General features: G+C 39.7%; 1 protein-coding gene and 1 non-coding gene across 2 annotated transcripts in view; one reads left to right on the top strand and one right to left on the bottom strand.

Moving 5' to 3' along the window:
• LOC106568946 (ras-related protein Rab-3A) overlaps window positions 1–19,787 on the bottom strand; it is a 31,577-nt gene that overhangs the window by 10,782 nt on the left and 1,008 nt on the right. The gene's annotated exons all lie outside the window — the stretch shown is intronic.
• Window positions 4,170–4,240, top strand: trnag-acc (transfer RNA glycine (anticodon ACC)). Its single transcript has one exon. It is a non-coding gene; the product is annotated as a tRNA-Gly (tRNA).

Below are 19,787 nucleotides of genomic sequence, written 5' to 3'. Positions count from 1 at the left end.
TAACCGGTGCCTGTATGTAGCTCACTACTTTTATAGCCTCGCTCACTGTCTTTTTATTTACTTACCTATTGTTCACCGAATACCTTTTTTGCACTGTTGGTTAGAGCCTGTGAGTAAGCATTTCACAGTAAGGTCTACAGCTGTTGTATTCGGTGCACGTGACAAAAACTTGATTTGATGAGTTCCTGCCAAGTCAAGCACTGGATGCTATGTTACAATATCTTGAATCAAACCAAAATTTATTTGGAAATATACGTGTGCTTATTACAGTATAATGACCAATGTGATTTTGATGGCTTGAATGTCATTGCATATTCTTGCCTTTCAAAAAAGCAACTAGATTATGGCATTATTAATGGTACCAAACAGTGCACAAAACATTAGGAACACGTGCTCTTTCCATGACAGACTGACCAGGTGAATCCAAAGCTATGATCCCTTATTGATGTCACCTGTTAAATCCACTTAAAAATCAGTGTAGATAAAGGGGAGACAGGTTAAAGAAGGAGTTTTAAGCTTTGAGACAATTGAGACATGGATTATGTATGTGTTCCATTCAGAGGGTGAATGGCCAAGACTAAAGTGCCTTTGAATGGGGTATGGTAGTAGGTGAGAACTGCAACGCTGCTGGGTTTTTCCAAGCTCAACAGTTTCACGTGTGTATAAAGAATGGTCCACCACCCCAAGGACATCCAGCCAACTTTACACAACTGTGGGAAGTATTGGAGTCAACATGGGCCTGCATCCCTGTGGAACGCTTTCGACACCTATGCTGATGAATTGAAGCTGTTCTGAGGGAAAAAAAGGGGGGGGCAACTCAATATTAGGAAAGTGTTCTTAAGGTGTTGTACACTCAGTGTATAGTGCTTTTGACACTGAAAAGATCTCTACAGTAGGGCTGGCACAATTACTGTATAACCGATAATTATGGATGAGGAGTGTCATGAATAAAAAAATATAAGTATTCAGACCCTTTACTCAGTACTTTGTTGAAGCACCTTTGGCAGCGATTACAGACCCAAGTCTTCTTGGGTATGACGCTTCAAGCATGGCATACCTGTATTTGGGGAGTTTCTCCCAATCTTCTTTGCATCTAAATCCTCTCAAGCTGTCAGGTTGGATGGGGAGTGTCACTGCACAGCTATTTTCAGGTCTCTCCAGAGATGTCCAATCGGGTTCAAGTCCGGGCTCTGGCTGGGCCACTCAAGGACTTTCAGAGACTTGTCCCAAAGTCACTCCTGCATTGTCTTGGCTGTGTGCTTAGGGTCGTTGTCCTGTTGGAAGGTGAACCTTCACCCCAGTCTGAGGTCCTGAGTGCTCTGGAGCAGGTTTTCATCAAGGATCTCTCAGTACTTTGCTTCATTCATCTTTCCCTTGATCCTGACAAGTCTGCCAGTCTCTGCCGCTGAAAAACATCCCCACTACATGATGCTGCCACCAACATGCTTCACCGTAGGGATGGTGCCAGGTTTCCACAAGATGTGATGCTTGGCATTCAGGCCAAATAGTTCAGTCTTGGTTTCATCAGACCAGATAATCTTTTTTCTCATGGTCTGAGAGTCTTTAGGTGACGTTTGGCAAAATTCAAGCAGGCTGTCATGTGCCTTTTACTGAGGAGTGGCTTCTGTCTGGCCACTCTACCTGAAATGCCTGATTGGTGGAGTGCTGCAGAGATGGTTATCCTTCTGGAAGGTTTTTCCATCTCCACAGAGGAACTCTGTCAGAGTGACCATCGGATTCTTGGTCACCTCCCCGACCAAGGCCCTTCTCCCGAGGTTGCTCGGTTTGGCCGGGTCACCAGCTCTAGGAGGAATCTTGGTGGTTCCAAACTTCTTCCATTTAAAAATGATGGAGGCCACTGTGTTCTTGGGGATGCTGCAGACATGTTTTGTTATTGATAAGTGAATTATCTAATAAAGGTAAATGAATCAATAATCCATTATTAATTAGTAGTTATGTAGCATGGATAATGAATAATTAATGTACTGAACGTTAGTCCCATAAAGTCTAGTAGAGGCTGGAAAGGGAGAGAAATGTGTGTGCGTATGGACCTAAGAGGACTGTAGACATTTGTTCTACCTGACCTAGCAACTTTGAGAGGCTTTGGAGGCAAATATGGGAGTAACTCTCAAGGTCTCAGTAATCTTGGGGGAAGGCACAGACAGTGCTGGATAGTGATTAACAGTGGTGGGAAGTCAAGGGAGAGATACTGTTCACCTACTGTTTGTGTGTATGTGTGTGCGTAGGAAATCTACTGTTGGTGTGGAGGTGTGTGCGTAAGCGGAGAGAGAGGATAAAATGAACATCTTTGTTAATGTTGGGCAGAACGTTCTCTGAATAAACCGCACGAACCTTCTGCAGAAAGCTGAGTCCTTGCCTAATTATTAACCCATTGTCTTACAAACCTTGGGAATTAGTCAAGGCTTATTGATTGTTAATTATTATCATGGGGATAAAATAATTCCCTTCACAGCTTGGTCCTTCGAGCCGGATCTCAATACCCGCTCCTGTCATTCCATGGAGACACTGAAACCGTGCACGGGCGGATGAAATATCCATAGATTAAAGACCTGGCCCCTTGCTGAGGGTTCTTTACAGGCCTGTGGCGAATTGGTATACGACAGAAGCGGTGACAAAATCCTACCAACATTGAAACCTCAGCTGCAAAACAATAAGGTCAGTGCTCTTTATTCACAGATTTGGGGGATAGCACCTGTATGATTGCATTAAATGTTGAATTGACTGATGTGAGAGTGAAAGGTGGGAGTGTTAATAAAGGATTTTAATGTACTCTGGGTGTTAGACGCTGGTATATCCGAGGGGGTTTATATCTGGTGACCTGTCTTTATAATTTTGTGTAGAGAAAAATGTTTTGAAGGCAACCAAGTATTCTGTGCAAATGGAAGCTAGGAATCGGGTATAAATCCAAACAGGAGGAAATGACTCCAGGGGTCCGAAATGACTCCACGGTATCTGTGGCCACTACCAATATAAACTAGCTAAATGTTGAGACCTTAAACATAAAATTGGTTGAAAGACATTGGCACAAAACGTAAATTGGAATGGCGAAATATAGTAATATAATTATGAGGGAGGAGGTCAGAGACACGATTACATTAATATAGGTCGCCTGTCTAAATACGCCTAGGAGGGGATGGTCAGATCTTCCGGAGGCGCAAATCTAGGTCTGATTATCCATTGAAGGAGGGAAACCTAATATAGCGGAGTGAGATACGTGATATTAACGAGTCAATAATTGCAAGGAACGACAGAGAAATAGGCTGTTAACTAGGGTTTTACGACCCCTGGAAAATAGCTTATAGTCGTAGACGTATGCGACCTAATGTCCGATCAAAAGTCACCTCTATAGATAAACTTTCAAGAAAGAGAAACACATAGCAACACATAGACACAGGGAAATTTCCACAGGGGTAAGAGGATAATTGCGTGTGAGATAGATAAGAGGGTCAAAAGCCATATACATGTGAGACTTAATGGATCTATCAAAAGTCATGAAAGTAATTATTCTGGGATCCTAGAGGAAATTACCAGTAGGTAAGAGATACACATAGAATAATAAGATAATTCAGGATTCATACAAATAATTATTCTAAAATTCTAGGTTAATGATAATAGCGGTAAAAAGCACATACAGAGATTAATAGAAAGCACACACAAGTTGTGAGAAGGAGCAGAATAACTACGATAGTAATTTAACGAACATGAGTAGTAAATCCTCTCAGACGTAGAGGACTCCCAAGGCCCCCACCGAGACACAGGATTTAGTAAAGTTATTGAGAAAGTGGATAGAGGTGGAGAAATGGAGGAACTCGAGAAAAGTGGATAGAGACAGTCAAAAGAAATGGGGAGATAGATGCTTTAACTGTAACAAACCGGGTCATTTCACCAGAGATTGTGAGGCACTGTGTAAACACTGCAATAAAGTAGGTCATCATCACCGAAACTGTAAAAAGAGTGAACCTGTTGAGGTAGAGCATCTAACAGTAACTGTCGGGGTAACTGTCGGGGTAAAAAAAAATGGATAGGAATAAGGCAAATACATGTTTCAACTGTCAGAAGTCGGGGCATTATGCAAGGGATTGTAAGGCTCCCTGTAAACATTGTGACCGAGTAGGACACAACCACCGAAATTGCAGGCCTAAGCAATAGCGTTGGTGGTTCAGTGGTAGAATTCTCGCCTACCATGCGGGAGGCCCGGGTTCGTATCCCAGCCCATGCACCAGGGGACTGAATGTTAATTTAATTATTGTTATGTTTTGACTGGAACGATACGGTTGTTAGCGTTTGTTTAAGATAGAAACCGAACGTTTTGATAGCTTGTTTAGTTTAAATTGAAAGACTAATTCATTCAAACAAAATAATAGCGAGGCGAATTTGATAAAGTACGTTGTTTGTGGTCTAAATGGCCCGCTGAAAGGATATATAGAGAATGGAAGTTGTATTTGAATGACGGAATCAAGGCAGTTACCTAAATCTAATGAATTATAAGGAGCGGATAGGTAATTGAGATAAAAATAAACACCTTTCGGTGGTTACAATTCTATGCTAAAAGAGTTGAAAGAAGTATTTTATAAATTTAGCGATTTACATGGTATTTTTTAAGTCTTGGACATTTCATAAGAGTGAAGCTGAAAGAGAGGAGAAAGTTGTAACATTGGTTTTAATCTTACGATAGAGGTAAGGCAGAAAGTTGTTTGAAAAGAGGTCATATTTTTCCCTACGGGTTAAAAGAGGAGAGTTGGTTGTGAGCGCTGGACTATATGTGGCTGGAAGCGATTCTGGTCTGAATAATAGAATCGTAAATAATGGAATCGTTCTGCGATAGATTCTGGTTATTGATTCGTGGTTTGATTGTTTAGTAACACCAGTGAATTGAACAGGAAGTGAATGTAAGCTAACATTATAATCTGTTTCCATTCCATGGAACAATGTCAAGTCAGGAAAGTGAATTGTAGGTCGAGTTCATTTTATTTTTACAGGGACAATGCACATTAAACACAGTTGTGTGTATAATGGCAGGGTATTCCTAGCAAACAGAATGGGCCTGCTTGCAGACAAACTGAAGGGGTTTTAAGGTTGTAAAGCAAGCTTGGGTTCAATTAATCAAATAGTACGTTAAATAGGGGAGTTTCATAGAGTTGAAGTACAGGATTGTATCCAAGGGTAGTGTATGTTCAATTAAGTACACATAACCATCGAGGAAGTTTAAAACAAATGATTAATGATTTGAGGATGAACAGTGGAGTTATTATTAGGTTTTGTTTGTAGTCAGCGTTTGGGTTTCTGAAGCGGTGTAGTATAAGGAATGATGACCAAATGTTTGTGCTTATTTTATGGAAAAAGGAGCACTTCGTTGTCTCTCGTTGGAAAAATTCCTAGGGACAGAATATCTTAAAGGGGTATACACACATGGCATTTTGGAAGTTTTATTTTCTGAGTTTTAATTAAACACGTGAATTAATTTTATAAGGGAAGTTCCGGGAACCTGAGATACAATATGTAGATAAAGTTGGACGATTTTTCGTTAATTTGTCTAATCTAGGAAGAAACCCTTCTGTGAAGGAGTGGTATGACTTTTGACCTCTATTATGGCTCTCCTGTGGGGTCTGATCAGCTGCATAGGAGGGCCATTTGGATAATGAAGAAAAAGGGTCACTTGTGATACTAACTTTAAGGAAATTTGTAGAACTGATAATTAGGATGGAGTTTAAAGTTCTTAGACATATCTGTAATTTAAGCACATGAGATGGCAGTGCAAGATATTGAAGACAAGGCTGTGAAATTAATATAATAAGTATTATTATATTTTGTTATTGAACTAGGTTATAACATTTGCAATAATACGTTTAAAAAAATGGTAGACTTTTTTTTAAGTATTTAGGATATAATTTAAGTCTGAAGGAGCAAGAACAAATGAGGAAAAGATTTTGGTTGTTCAACTTCTGGACATCAGACAGTGGAAAGACTGTCTGCTCCATTGGTTATGAAACAGGGGATGTCAGGAGAGTAGGCATGCATTCCAATCCTGAACTCCAGGTTATGTATAGATAACCTGTTGAATGATTCTGTTGAATGTGGTTGTCACCCCCACCGAAAGCAGAGGCCATAAAAGAGATTACTCCCACCTTTGAAGACTTGGTAGAGGGGGGTGTAATTAGAGAAAGTGATGCATAGTGCAATTCTCCAAGGTTTTGGCCAAGAGAGCAGCCCCAGTTGGGAATTCTGCCATAAGAGTTATGGGAACCACTTCTGGTAAACCTATTACACATGCTCAGTTGATTTTGAACTTATTAGATGATGTACCTTTACCAGAGAAGTGTGAGGTTCCTATTAAAGAGACGGATAAAATTAGCAATAGCAACAGAAAGGCAGATGAAGAAGAGAAAAAGACAGGCTTTAAACCACAGACACCCACACAGCAATATTTGAAAGAGGAAGTTAACATTGACTATCTTTTAGTAGGGTTTTGTCTGTCTAGAGCACCAGTAAAGGAGATTTCTAAATGGGAAAAGTTAGGAGCTGTCTATACTGAGGGAATTTGGTATAAGGATAAGTTGCCCATACTACCTAAGTCATTGTTTAGATATGCAGCAATATTGATGCATGGGCAAAGCCATGTATCAACAGAGGGGATGATGGAATGAATTAGATAACATTGATGGAAAGAATTAGGTAACCTTTCGTAGCATAAGTGATAACAAATTACTTACAAAAAAATGTTTTTTGTTCACAGAACCTTTTTGTTCAAGGTGTGTTAGATGTGCATAGAATAATCATCAAGGCAGAGGAAGAGCACCACTGGGAGAATACCCTCCAGGTAGAATATCCATTCCAACAATTAGAAATGGACTTCATTGATACATGTTATAACCTATTCCGGAGTGAGGGAAAGAAGGGTGTTTAGCAATAATAGATAAGAATAGAAAATGGGTAGAAGCATTCCTGACTTACTTGGTGGACATGATTATGGTAGCTAAAATATAAAGGTCTGGATAAGAGTGTCTGCTAAATGACTCAAATGTAGGTCAAGATATTATCCCTAGAGTTGGTTTACTAGGATCTCTCTCTTTAAATTATGGATGACACTTTAGCTAATCAAGTAGAACAAATAGAATGCCAGAGTTAGAGAGACCAGAACAGGTAGACATAGAAGTCAAAGATATACTAGCAGAGCACATGAGAAGACTGTTTGTTAACCAAACCCGTATGTCCAGGATTGTGTGTCCAACAGGTGAATTACAGGAGAAGGTGATTCACTCAATCCAACCAGGAGACTGGGTGTGGATCCAGTCCCTGAGGAGAAAAGACTAGAAGCATCCCCGTTGGGAAGGCCCATACCAGGTTCTGTTAAACCACTGCCTTTGCCATTAGAAAAGCTGAGAGAGTCACTTGGGCCCACGTTACCCACTGCAAGAAGGTATGTACACATATGAGCACTGCTGATCACACACACAGAGTTAGGAGAAGAACCGAGTACCAACAGGGTCCGGGGGTTACCTCCTTAACTTGTTATGGATAGGGGGCAGTATTTTCACGGCCGGATAAAAAAACGTACCCGATTTTAATCTGATTATTGCTCCTGCCCAGAAACTAGAAAATGCATATAATTATTAGCTTTGGATAGAAAACACTCCAACGTTTCTAAAACTGTTTGAATGGTGTCTGTGAGTATAACAGAACTCATTTGGCAGGCCAAAACCTGAGAAGATTCCAAACAGGAAGTGCCCTCTGACCATTTCTTGGCCTTCTACACTCTATTGAAAACTGAGGATCTCTGCTGTAACGTGACACTTCCTACGGCTCCCATAGGCTCTCAGAAGGCGGCAGAATGTTGAATGATGACTTTGCAGGCCATGGCTGAAAAACAGTAGCGCATTTGGATAGTGGTCGATCAGAGAACAATGAGACTGGGGGCGTGTGCACGAGAAGACTCCATCTTTGAATGAAAACAACGACTCCCGGTCGGAATATTATCGCTTTTTTACGAGAAAAGTCGCATAAAAATTGATTTCAAACGCTGTTTAAAATGCTTCGAAGTACGGTAATGGAATATTTTGACATTTTCTGTCACGAAACGCGCGTCACCCTTCGGATAGTGTCTTGAACGCACAACAAAACGCCGCTATTTGGATATAACTATGGATTATTTGGAACCAAACCAACATTTGTTATTGAAGTAGAAGTCCTGGGAGTGCATTCTGACGAAGAACAGCAAAGGTAATCCAATTTTTCTTATAGTAAATCTGAGTTTGGTGAGGGCCAAACTTGGTGGGTGTCAAAATAGCTAGCCTGTGATGGCGAGCTATCTACTCAGAATATTGCAAAATGTGCTTTCACCGAAAAGCTATTTTAAAATCGGACATAGCGATTGCATAAAGGAGTTCTGTATCTATAATTCTTAAAATAATTGTTATGTTTTTTGTGTACGTTTATCGTGAGTAATTTAGTAAATTCACCGGAAGTTTGCAGTGGGTATGCTAGTTCTGAACGTCACATGCTAATGTAAAAAGCTGTTTTTTGATATAAATATGAACTTGATTGAACAAAACATGCATGTATTGTATAACATAATGTCCTAGGAGTGTCATCTGATGAAGATCAAAGGTTAGTGTTGCATTTAGCTGTGGTTTTGTTTTTTGTGACATTATATGCTAGCTTGAAAAATGGGTGTCTGATTATTTCTGGCTGGGTACTCTGCTGACATAATCTAATGTTTTGCTTTTGTTGTAAAGCCTTTTTGAAATCAGACAGTGTGGTTAGATAAAGGAGAGTCTTGTCTTTAAAATGGTGTAAAATAGTCATATGTTTGAAAAATGGAAGTTTTTGGATTTTCGAGGACTTTGTATTTCGCGCCACGCCCATCATTGGATATTGGAGCAGGTGTTCCGCTAGCGGAACGTCTAGATGTAAGAGTTAACGAAGATTCCCTATCCCGACCGTTCATCACTGTGTGTGCTCCTAGAGGTGTGAGTATGGGGTGGTACCTAGCAGAGCGACTAAGGGCAGGAGAGGGTTGGCGGTTTTTGGGAAGAGTAGAGACTGAGCTGCATCATAGTCTTGGTAACCTTTCTGATACATTCAGATCCACCACCTTCCGGTACTAATCAATCGACACTGTTGTCATTTATAAGAATGAAAAGATAAACTATATAATACACTGATGAGTGACGTACAGAATAAGGAGCCAAAGAAGATCAAGATGTAGAATTTAAGGTAAACATTAAATAATTCCCTAGGAAAGCAAATAACTTTACAGGGATTGGGTGGGCCAGATTGAAGTACTCCGCCAACCCACCTCGGTTCACTTAAATTCCTGATGAGTACCAGTGTTATAGATACAACAATGGCACCGAGAACTTAGATGATTTTAACCTCTATGGGCTATGTGGGACACAAGCGTCCCACCCCTGGTACACCCAATCAACATCAGGTGAAATATCAAGAGCGGCAAATTTGAAAACAATTAAATGTCATAATTCAAATTTCTCAAACATACAACTATCTTACACCCTTTGAAAGATAAACATCTCCTTAATCTAACCACGTTGTCCGATTTCAAAAAGGCTTTACGGCAAAAGCATAAAGTTAGATTATGTTAGGAGAGTACATTGACAATAGCTGTGTGTAATGTTTTGTCAATTCAAAGACAGGCGTCACCAAAAGCATTAAACCAGCTAAAATGATGCACTAACCTTTGACAATCTCCATCAGATGACACTCCTAGGACATTATGTTAGACAATGCATGCATTTTTTGTTCTATCAAGTTCATATTTATATCCAAAAACAGCGTTTTACTATGGCGTTGATGTTGAGGAAATCGTTTCCCTCCAATAACCGCCAGTCAAGCAGCACAACAAATTAAATAATTACTATTCGAAAACATTGGTAAAATATTATATTGTCATTCAAAGAATTATAGATTTACATCTCTTGAACGCAACCGGATTGCCAGATTTAAAAATAACCTTACTGGGAAATCACACTTTGCAATAATCTGAGCACTGCGCCCAGAAAAATACGCTTTGCGATACAGACTAACCGCCATGTTGGAGAGATCTAAAATCGAAAATACTATGTAAATAATCCATTACCTTTGATTCTCTTCATCAGATGTCACTTCCAGGAATCCCAGGTCCATAACAAATGTAGTTTTGTTCGAAAAAGCTCATAATTTATGTCCAAAAAGCTCTGTGTTGTTAGCACATGATCTATGCCAGCCGGACTTCTCGTCATGAACGACGGGAAAAAAAATATTTACATTCGTTCAAACATGTCAAACGTTGTATAGCATAAATCATTAGTGCCTTTTTTAACCAGAACATGAATAATATTCAAGGCGGACGTTTGCATTCTCTTTTAAAACGTTTTGCAACGAGAGTACCCAAACATGAACTCGCGCGCCAGTCTAATCGGCCACCACCGTTCCAAGGCTCTTGTTCGTTCAGTTCTCACAGTATAAGACTCAAAACACTTTCTAAAGACTGGTGACATCTAGTGGAAGCCATAGGAAGTGCTCAACAATTAATAAGCCCCTGTGTGTTTCAATGGCATAGGCTTAAAGGTAATTCAACACATCAGGTATCCACTTCCTGTCAGAATTTGTCTCAGGGTTTTGACTGCCATATGAGTTCTGTTATACTTACAGACACCATTCAAACAGTTTTAGAAAATTCGGAGTGTTTTCTATCCAAACCTGAACAGTAATATGCATATTCTAGCTTCTGAGTTGGTGTAGGAGGCAGTTAAAAATGGGCACATATTCTTTTCAAAATTCTCAATACTGCCCCCTAGCCCCAAGAAGTTATTAATGGCTGTAATGCAATTGTTAATGTGACTGACTTAGGTTTAGAAGTACAGGACAAAATTCTTAACCTCACCGCACCTATAACTGAGGTAGGGTGGGCTAGTACCAGTAAAGGACGCATATGACAGAAATTACCACAAAGGGTGGATAGGAACTTGCGCCCTGGGGTTATCGGTCCAACCAGTTCGAGTTAGTCATCAAAGGCCAGTTATAGGAGGCTAAAGTAGGCACAGGAGGAGTTTTGACCAGGATGGGAGTAGCTTTGTCTAGATGGATGCTATTGGCATCCTCAGGGAAGGTTCCAGATGAATACAAAGCTATGAATCAAATAGGTGAAGGCTTTACCACTACATTATTTTGGGGGTTGACAATGAATAAAAATGTGGATTGGATAAATGACATCTATTATAATCAACAGAGATTCATGAATGAAACCGGGGATGCAGTAAAGAGGTTCTCTGACCAATTATCCACCACCTCCCTCATGACCTGGTAAAATAGACTGACTCTCGATATGTTATTGGCAGAAGAGGGCAGTGTAGGTAGAATGATTAGGTTCATTGCTGCACGTACATTCCTGATAACACAGCTCATGTTTGGGAAATGGAAAAGTGTTGTAAGAACTGTATTATGGGCTGCTTTCACCTGTATGAGTGTGTTGATATTGTGTGGTTGATGAGTATATGCCATGTATGAAAGGTTTAATCACCAGAACTCTAGAGAGATCGATGACGCAGCAGATGGTGAGATATGGACCGATTCCGAGCTCGACCAGTGGGATGACGAATACAGGCCTCCAGGCCTAGGAGATGGCTCCGTTTCTTTTAACCACGAGGAGCCAATGTTTGATGAGACCGTTTTCAATGTTTACATTGACTGTTCCTTTCATGAAAATTATGATGGAAATCCTGAAACGAAGTATCATAATTGGGGATAGGCCTAGGACAGTCATTGATGAGTATCGAATGTATATACATGTATTGGTTTTGTTAATTCTTGTATCACAATTATGTTTCCATATAGCGTCTGATTATCAAAGTGTATTATTTAATCATTTAGGGGTGGAATGATGAAGTGAAATAAATGATTATAGGTAAATGAGTAAAGAATCCACTCTGAAACGTATCTAATTAGTAATTAGTAGTTGATGTAGAATGTATAATGAATAGTTAAAGTACTGAACGTAAGTCCCATAAAGGTCTAGTAGAGGCTGGAGAGGGAGAGAAGTGGGTGTGTGATTAGTGGGCCTAAAGGAACTGTAGACGTGTGTGTGTGTGTGTGTGTGTGTGTGTGTGTGGAGACCGGGAGTAGCCTTCAAGGTTCCCCTAATCTCAGGGGAAAGGAACAGGCAGCGCTGGATAGTGATTAACAGTGGTGGGAAGTCCAGGGAGGGATACTGTTCACCTACTGTTTGTGTGTGCGTCGGTTATCTACTTTTGGTGTGGAGGTGTGTGCGTAAGCAGAGAGAGGATAAAATGAACCTTTGTTAATGTTGGGCAGAACGTTCTCTGAATAAACTGTACAGACCTTTTGCAGATGCTGAGTCTTTGCCTAATTATTATTAACCCATTGTCTTACAAACCTTGGGGATTAGTCAAAGCTTATTGATTGTTAATTATTATCATTTGGATAGAAAATTCCTAGAACAGTCATTCTGTTATATCTGGAGTATTTCTCCTGTCTTATCCGGTGTAGTGCTATAGTGCCACTAAAATGTAGTTGAAATAATCATCTGCATTTTGAAAGTATTTTTTCCTCATTATTTTTTAATAAAAGCATAAAGAGGTTGATGAACAGAAACGTACAGTATACTGTATGCTTTATTCAACATTCTGCGGTTGCATGAGGTTTTAGTTAGAAATGTAACACTTTAGAGTACTTAAGCATCGAATACATTACAAGTAGGGGGGGATTTTCACACCTACAGTAGCCGGGCCATGAAGTGTCTATTGCCCTGCTAATAGCCCATCATGGAAACATTGTTTCCATGATGGTAATCGGTAATCTGCCTTTTTGGATGCCGATTAGGGCCGATTACATTGCAATCCATGAGGAAACTGCGTGGCAGGCTGACCACCTGTTACGAGAGCGCAGCGTCAAAAGGACCTTGTGGCTGCTATGAGCCAAGGTAATTTGCTAGCTAGCATTAAACTTATCTTCTAAAAAAAACAATCTTCACATAATCACTAGTTAACTACACATGGTTTATGATATTACAAGGTTAACTAGCTTGTCCTGCGTTGCATAAAATCAATGTGGTGCCTGTTAATTTATCATCGAATCACAGCCTACTTCAACTTTGCTAAACGGGTGATGATTGGCAAAAGCGCATTCGTGGAAAAAAAGCACATTAGTTTCACAAATGTACCTAACCATAAACATCAATGCCTTTCTTAAAATCAATACACAGAAGTATATTTTTTTAAACCTGCATATTTAGTTAAAATAAATGCATGTTAGCAGGCAATATTAATTAGGGAAATTGTGTCACTTCCCTTGCGTTCAGTGCAAGCAGAGTCAGGGTATATGCAACAGTTTGGGCCGCCTGGCTCATTGCGAACTGTGTTTCTTCCTAACAACGACAAATTAATTTTCCAGATTTTTACGTAATTATGACAACATTGAAGGTTGTGCAATGCAACAGCAATATTTAGACTTAGGGTTGCCACCCGTTCAACAAAATATGGAATGGTTCCGTATTTCACTGAAAGAATAAACATTTTGTTTTGGAAATGATAGTTTCCGGATTTGACCATATTAATGACCAAAGGCTCATAATTTCTGTGTGTTTATTATATTACAATTAAGTCTATGATTTGATATTTGATAAAGCAGTCTGACTGAGCGGTGGTAGGCAGCAGCAGGCTCGTAAGCATTCATTCAACAGCACTTTACTGCGTTTGCGAGCAGCTCTTAGCAATGCATGAAGCACAGCGCTGTTTAAGACTTCAAGCCTATCAACTCCCGAGATTAGGCTGGCAATACTAAAGTGCCTATAAGAACATCCAATAGTCAAAGATATATGAAATACAAATGGTATAGAGAGAAATAGTTGACGCGTCATAATTCCAATAATAACTACAACCTAAAACTTCTTAACTGGGAATATTGAAGAACTGGGAATATTGAACCACCAGCTTTCACATGTTCTCATGTTCTGAGCAAGGAATGTAAAAGTTAGCTTTTTTACATGGCACATATTAAACTTTAACTTTCTTCTCCAACACTGTTTTTTCATTATTTAAACCAAATTGAACATGCGTTTCATTATTTATTTGAGACTAAATGATTTTATTTATGTATTATATTAAGTCAAAATAAAAGGGTTCCTTGTTCATTCAGTATTGTAATTGTCATTATTACAAATGTGTATTACATTTTTTTTTTAAAAAGCATATTGAAGATAGAAGCCGCCTCTTAATGAGTTCCAAGAGCAGATCTGTTATCCAGCGTTTATTATTATCATCAACCCTGCCTTATAATTATATAAAAGCCCCTTAGATATTCTCACAGACCAGATTTGCCCTAATGAAAAATGCCCAATAGATATTCATTTAGAATCCTCCAATCCTGGAATTGTTGTTTGCAGAATTCACATCCCGCTATGCTTGTGAAAAACAAAATGCCTCCAGTTGTCCATCACCACTGTAAATAAAAACACTGAATATCTAAGGGTTTTTTATAGAATTATAATGCAGGGTTAATAATAATACCATTTAATAAATTGTTGGATAACAGATTGGCTCTCGGAACTTATTAAGAGGCGGCTTCAATCTTCAATATAATAATTCATTCATAAGGTTAAACCCATAGGTTTTAGGCCTGCAATAGGTTATAATAAACAAACAAAATTACGTGTCAATTCATAAAGAATGTGCCACGGAATCGGTACATCGAAAATCTCTTCTCAACTCTTTTGCAATCTATATGGCACAGCTGTCAATTTTTTGTAATCCTTAAATGAAACTGGTATATATTTATCACAATTTTCATTAAACCAATTTTGGTTTTTATTGCAGGGCCGACAGACAAGTGCCTGACTTTTTTTGTACTGAAATTGCAAGCCAACTTCCTATGGCTTGTTTAAAAAATTGCAATATTTTGGAGATGATTTTGTTTCAAATAACCGAAAGTGAGCGATTGTAATCTGAATAAAGGGAAAATGGCCATTCTTGAAAATGGGGTGAGACATTCTTACTAATTGGTAAATAAAGCCCATTTGTTAAATTAGAATGATTTATTTCTGTTTTTAGGAGGGAGAGAAACCAAAAGCCCACCGTGACAATTTTTTCGAAAATCGTTAGTCCACATGTCAAGTGAAATTCCCCCATTGTATTTACACAAGTTCCCTCTTAACTCCAGGACTACCGACAGTTTTTGTTGCCTGATGCAGGACTCTAGTGCCAAAGGGGAGACTCTCAGACTGAAAACACCTCCATTAATTGCCACAGTTTAGACTACCGATAGATCAGCGTTCTAACTCCCCCTTGTGATAGTGTGGTGCAATGACAGAATGCCACCATCTACCACTAACGGTCACGGCATAAACTCGTAACTTTTAAAAGGAAGAACCACTAAGTATTGTCAGAAAAAGAAATTACAAGATTGTTATAATGCTGTTATGGCATCAAATGGTTGTTTTATGCCACAGAATAAGGGGCTGTTAGAACGCTTATCTGTGTGTCCTACTGAGGGTGTGCCTCTGGAAGATTTACAATGTCTTTGGGTGATAACTCATGCCCTGGAATGCGGTAATGTTTCTGTTCTAGAAAAGGTACCAGGGAGAGATGACTCGAGGGCCAGACCCTGGTCTCTACACAATCAGATGCTGTCTGCTGTGAATTATAAATATCTTTCATACTAATCTTAACACTGTAACCCATTCCATACATCTGTTGTTTGTCATGTAGACTGAAGGGGGTGTACCTTGGCTAGAAAAAACCTTTGTACTTTTGTGAGGGTGATTCGTCAACAAGCCATCATTAACGTAGAGCACTCAATCGATTCACTTTGTGTGTTGTATTGACCTGCTCCCTTATTAATAAGTGAATAAAGATTCAGTTTAAGTATAACTGACTTGTGTGATAAGTTTGTCTCTCCTCATTTGATAGTGAAGAAATTAACCACCACAGTATTCAAACCCTTTACTATAAGACTTGAAATTTGGGAGGCACGATATATCAGTGAACATATCGGAATCGGACGATAATACCTAAAAATGCCAACATAGGTATCAGCCCGATGTCTAGTTTAACGCCGATGTTATAAACCGATGTCAAAGTTACCGTGCATACCTATATAATAACACCACGTAAAATTTGGCGCTACACATGCAACACTGCATTATTAACCTAGCCCACAATGTCTGCGGTGTGAATCGAGCAGTCATTTGAAAGAGAAAGAAAATTTCAGTGAGACAACTCAAAAGGTGAAACCCATTAAATCAACCGTTCTCTGTCGTGGGTGATGTTGGCTTTCGCTGACTGGTCGAGCACCTGTACACACTACCAAGTGCACTATTTTTCAGATGTTGCCCTACTGGAGTTACACAGTAATAGCATCACTGCTATTAGCTTCACGACATACATACTATGGATCACTGTTTGGGTCATTGCGTATCAAAAAAGATACAGTAGCACTGTCAAAGCTGTACAAAAGTCTGCAAACAAGCAAACACTGGCCACGAACGTGTTTACAATACCGCGTTGGTAATAAAGCATAATTTGTTCGACCGCAACTTCTGGGGTAGCTAGCTTTAGCTTGGTGCGTATCTAGCACCAATACAACCAGCCTGAAAACAATGACCTGTAGAAACTGCAGTCATTTTCATTATTCTTAGCAATGATTTAGGAATCCTTGTGAGTAAGTATTAGCTAGGTTGCCACATGTTGTTTGCCATTTAAATTTAACTTCAATTCATGAAAATAAATAGCTAGCCAGCTACTTAACCCTTTTTCCCAAAGTTAACGTTATAAGCAGCCAGATAGCTTCATCTTGCTAGTGAGCCTTCATCGGACCGGGTTATCGGTTGTGAAGCTAGCCACAATAAGGATTAGGCACAATAACGGAATTTGCAGTTTGCCTTCAAAATAAAAGTATGTCATTGACAGTGATTCGAATGTATGAACGCACCATGCTTCACCAAAATGTATGAACGCATTAAATTATTATGTGACGTGCAGTCATATTCAGGTCCTGATTGGTCAACAAGCTTATTTGACACGTCAAATAGTGTTATTTGACATGTATCTTTTTATAATACAAATATAAATATGCCATACTTTATTTTGAAGGCTAAACGCAAAGTCCACTATTGTGGCTAATTCTTATTGTGGCTAGCTTCACATAGATGGGTCCGATCACCATTAATCAAATAAGAAATTACTTTTAAATTAGGGTTATTTTAGATGATGACACCTAGCTATACAGTTAGCTAGCTAACTATAGCTACTGAAACAAACGCTATGTTTTTGGGGAAGAACATTGTTTGCATCCATAAGCTTGCTAGCTTTTAAAAAAAATAATTATGACCAGCACTGTAGGTGCACGAGACAACTTTACCAGCATCATTGCATACATGTCGATGAATCGGTGTGACATATGAAATACAAGTGATATTGTAATCAATGTGTAATAACTACGTAAAAAATGTATGAACGCATTAAATTATTATGTGACGTGCAGTCATATTCAGGTCCTGATTGGTCAACAAGCTTATTTGACACGTCAAATAGTGTTATTTGACATGTATCTTTTTTGACACACAAAGACACAAACGGCGTTCCATAGAAATCCTGGTTGAGAATGAAACGACTGAACAAATGAACAACCAAACAGCACAGCAAGTAAGTGAAAGAAATATGTTTTGATTATGTTTTACTGGTAATGGGGACATACGTAAATGCCAACAAAATAACTTTTTGGTAAGTGTGGTGTGTGTGTAACCTTTATTTAACTTGGCAAGTCAGTTAAGAACAAATTCTTATTTACAATGACGGCCCGGACAACGCTGGGCCAATTGTGCACCGCCCTATGGGACTCCCAATCACGGCCGAATGTGATACTGCCTGAATTCGAACCAGGAACTGTAGTGACACCTCTTGCACTGAGATGCAGTGCCTTAGACCGCTGCGTCCGTGTGTGTGTTTGTGTTAACTATTTAACTGTACTAGAATGCTCAAAAGGCTGCTATATTTTAAATATCGGTTATCGGTATCAGGTTTAATGGCAAGGAAAATATTGGATATCGGTATCGGCCAAAAATGTCATATCGGTGCATCCCTACTTGAAATTGAGTTCAGGTGCATCCTGTTTCGACTGATCATCCCTGAGATGTTTCTACAACTTGATTGGAGTCCACCTGTGGTAAATTAAATTGATTGGACAGGATTTGGAAAGGCACACACCTGTCTATATAAAGGTCTCACAGTTGACAGTGCATGTCAGAGCAAAAACTAAGTCATGTAGCCAAAGGAATTGTCCGTAGAGCTCCGAGAAAGGATTGTGTCGAAGCACATATTTGGGGAAGTGTACCAAAAATATTCTGCAGCATTGAAGGTCCCCAAGAACACTGTGGCCTCCATGATTCTTAAATGGAATATGTTTGGAACCACTAAGACTTCATAGATCTGGCCAAACTGAGCAATTGGGGGAGAAGGGCCTTGGTCAGGGAGGTGACCAAGAACCCGATGGTCACTCTGACAGAGCTCCAGAGTTCCTCTGTGGAGATAGTTGTACTATCAGGCCTTTACGGTAGAGTGGCCAGACAGAAGCCACTCCTCAGTAAAAGGCACGGCAACGCGCGTGGAGTTTGCCAAAAGGCACCTAAAGGACTCTCAGACCATGAGAAACAAGATTCTCTGGTCTGATAAAACTAAGACCTCTTTGGCCTGAATGCCAAGCGTCACATCTGGAAGAAACCTGGCAACGTCCCTATGGTGAAGCATGGTGGTGGCAGCATTATGTTGTGGGGATGTTTTTCAGCTGCAGGGCCTGGGAGACTAGTCAGGGTTGAAGGAAAGATGAGCGGAGCAAAGTACAGAGAGATCCTTGATGAAAACCTGTTCCAGAGAACTCAGGACCTCAGACTGGCGTGAAGGTTCACCTTCCAACAGGACAACGACCCTAAGCACACAGTCAAGATAACGCGGGAGTGGCTTCAGGACAAGTCTCTGAATGGCCTCGAGTGGCCCGGACTTGAACCCGATTGAACATCTCTGGATAGGCCTGAAAATGGCTGTCCAGCAACGCTCCCCATCCAACTTGACAGAGCTTGATAAGATCTGCAGAGAAGAATGAGATTAACTCCCCATATACAGGTGTGCCAAGCTTGTAGCGTTATACACAAGTAGATTCGAGGCTGTAAACGCTGCCAAAGGTGCTTCAACAAAGTACTGAGTAAAGGGTCTGAATACTTATGTACATTTGATATTTAATTGTTATTTTTTGCAAACATTTCTAAAAAACAGTTTGTCATTATCGGGCAGTGTGTGTAGATTGGGTAACAATTTAATACATTTTAGAATAAGGCTGTGGAAAATGTCAAGGGGTCTGAATACTTTCCAAATTCACTGTAATTGCGGGCTATTCTTTGGGTGCTGTAATCAGGCATTTTTGATTAAAAACAATTTTATGTGAGTCGGAGCTCCAGTCCGCCCACACTAGTCGCCACTCAACCCCATTGTAAATCGTGGAGTTGAGTTTAATCAGCTAACCTACTTTCAAAGACATCTTTCCACTAAAGCACAGGATCAAAACAGATGTACACCCCTCCAATAACATGTCCATAACCCCATCTTGGGGAGGTGGAAATATCCTTCCCATCTCTTCCCAAATGTAGGGTATTCCTAAAGGAACGTGTATTGCACATTATTAAATTTCCTTCAACAACAGATAGGGGAAAGCAGTAAAGTGAGCGTCCCATGTCGTGTCCTGGGGTGCTATAGTCTGCCCCTGCATAT

Source organism: Salmo salar, chromosome ssa14, assembly GCF_905237065.1.
Source record: "Salmo salar chromosome ssa14, Ssal_v3.1, whole genome shotgun sequence".
NCBI lineage: Eukaryota > Metazoa > Chordata > Actinopteri > Salmoniformes > Salmonidae > Salmo > Salmo salar.
The sequence above is the reverse complement of the archived record's forward strand: the minus strand, read 5'-3'. Positions and strand labels throughout refer to the sequence as shown.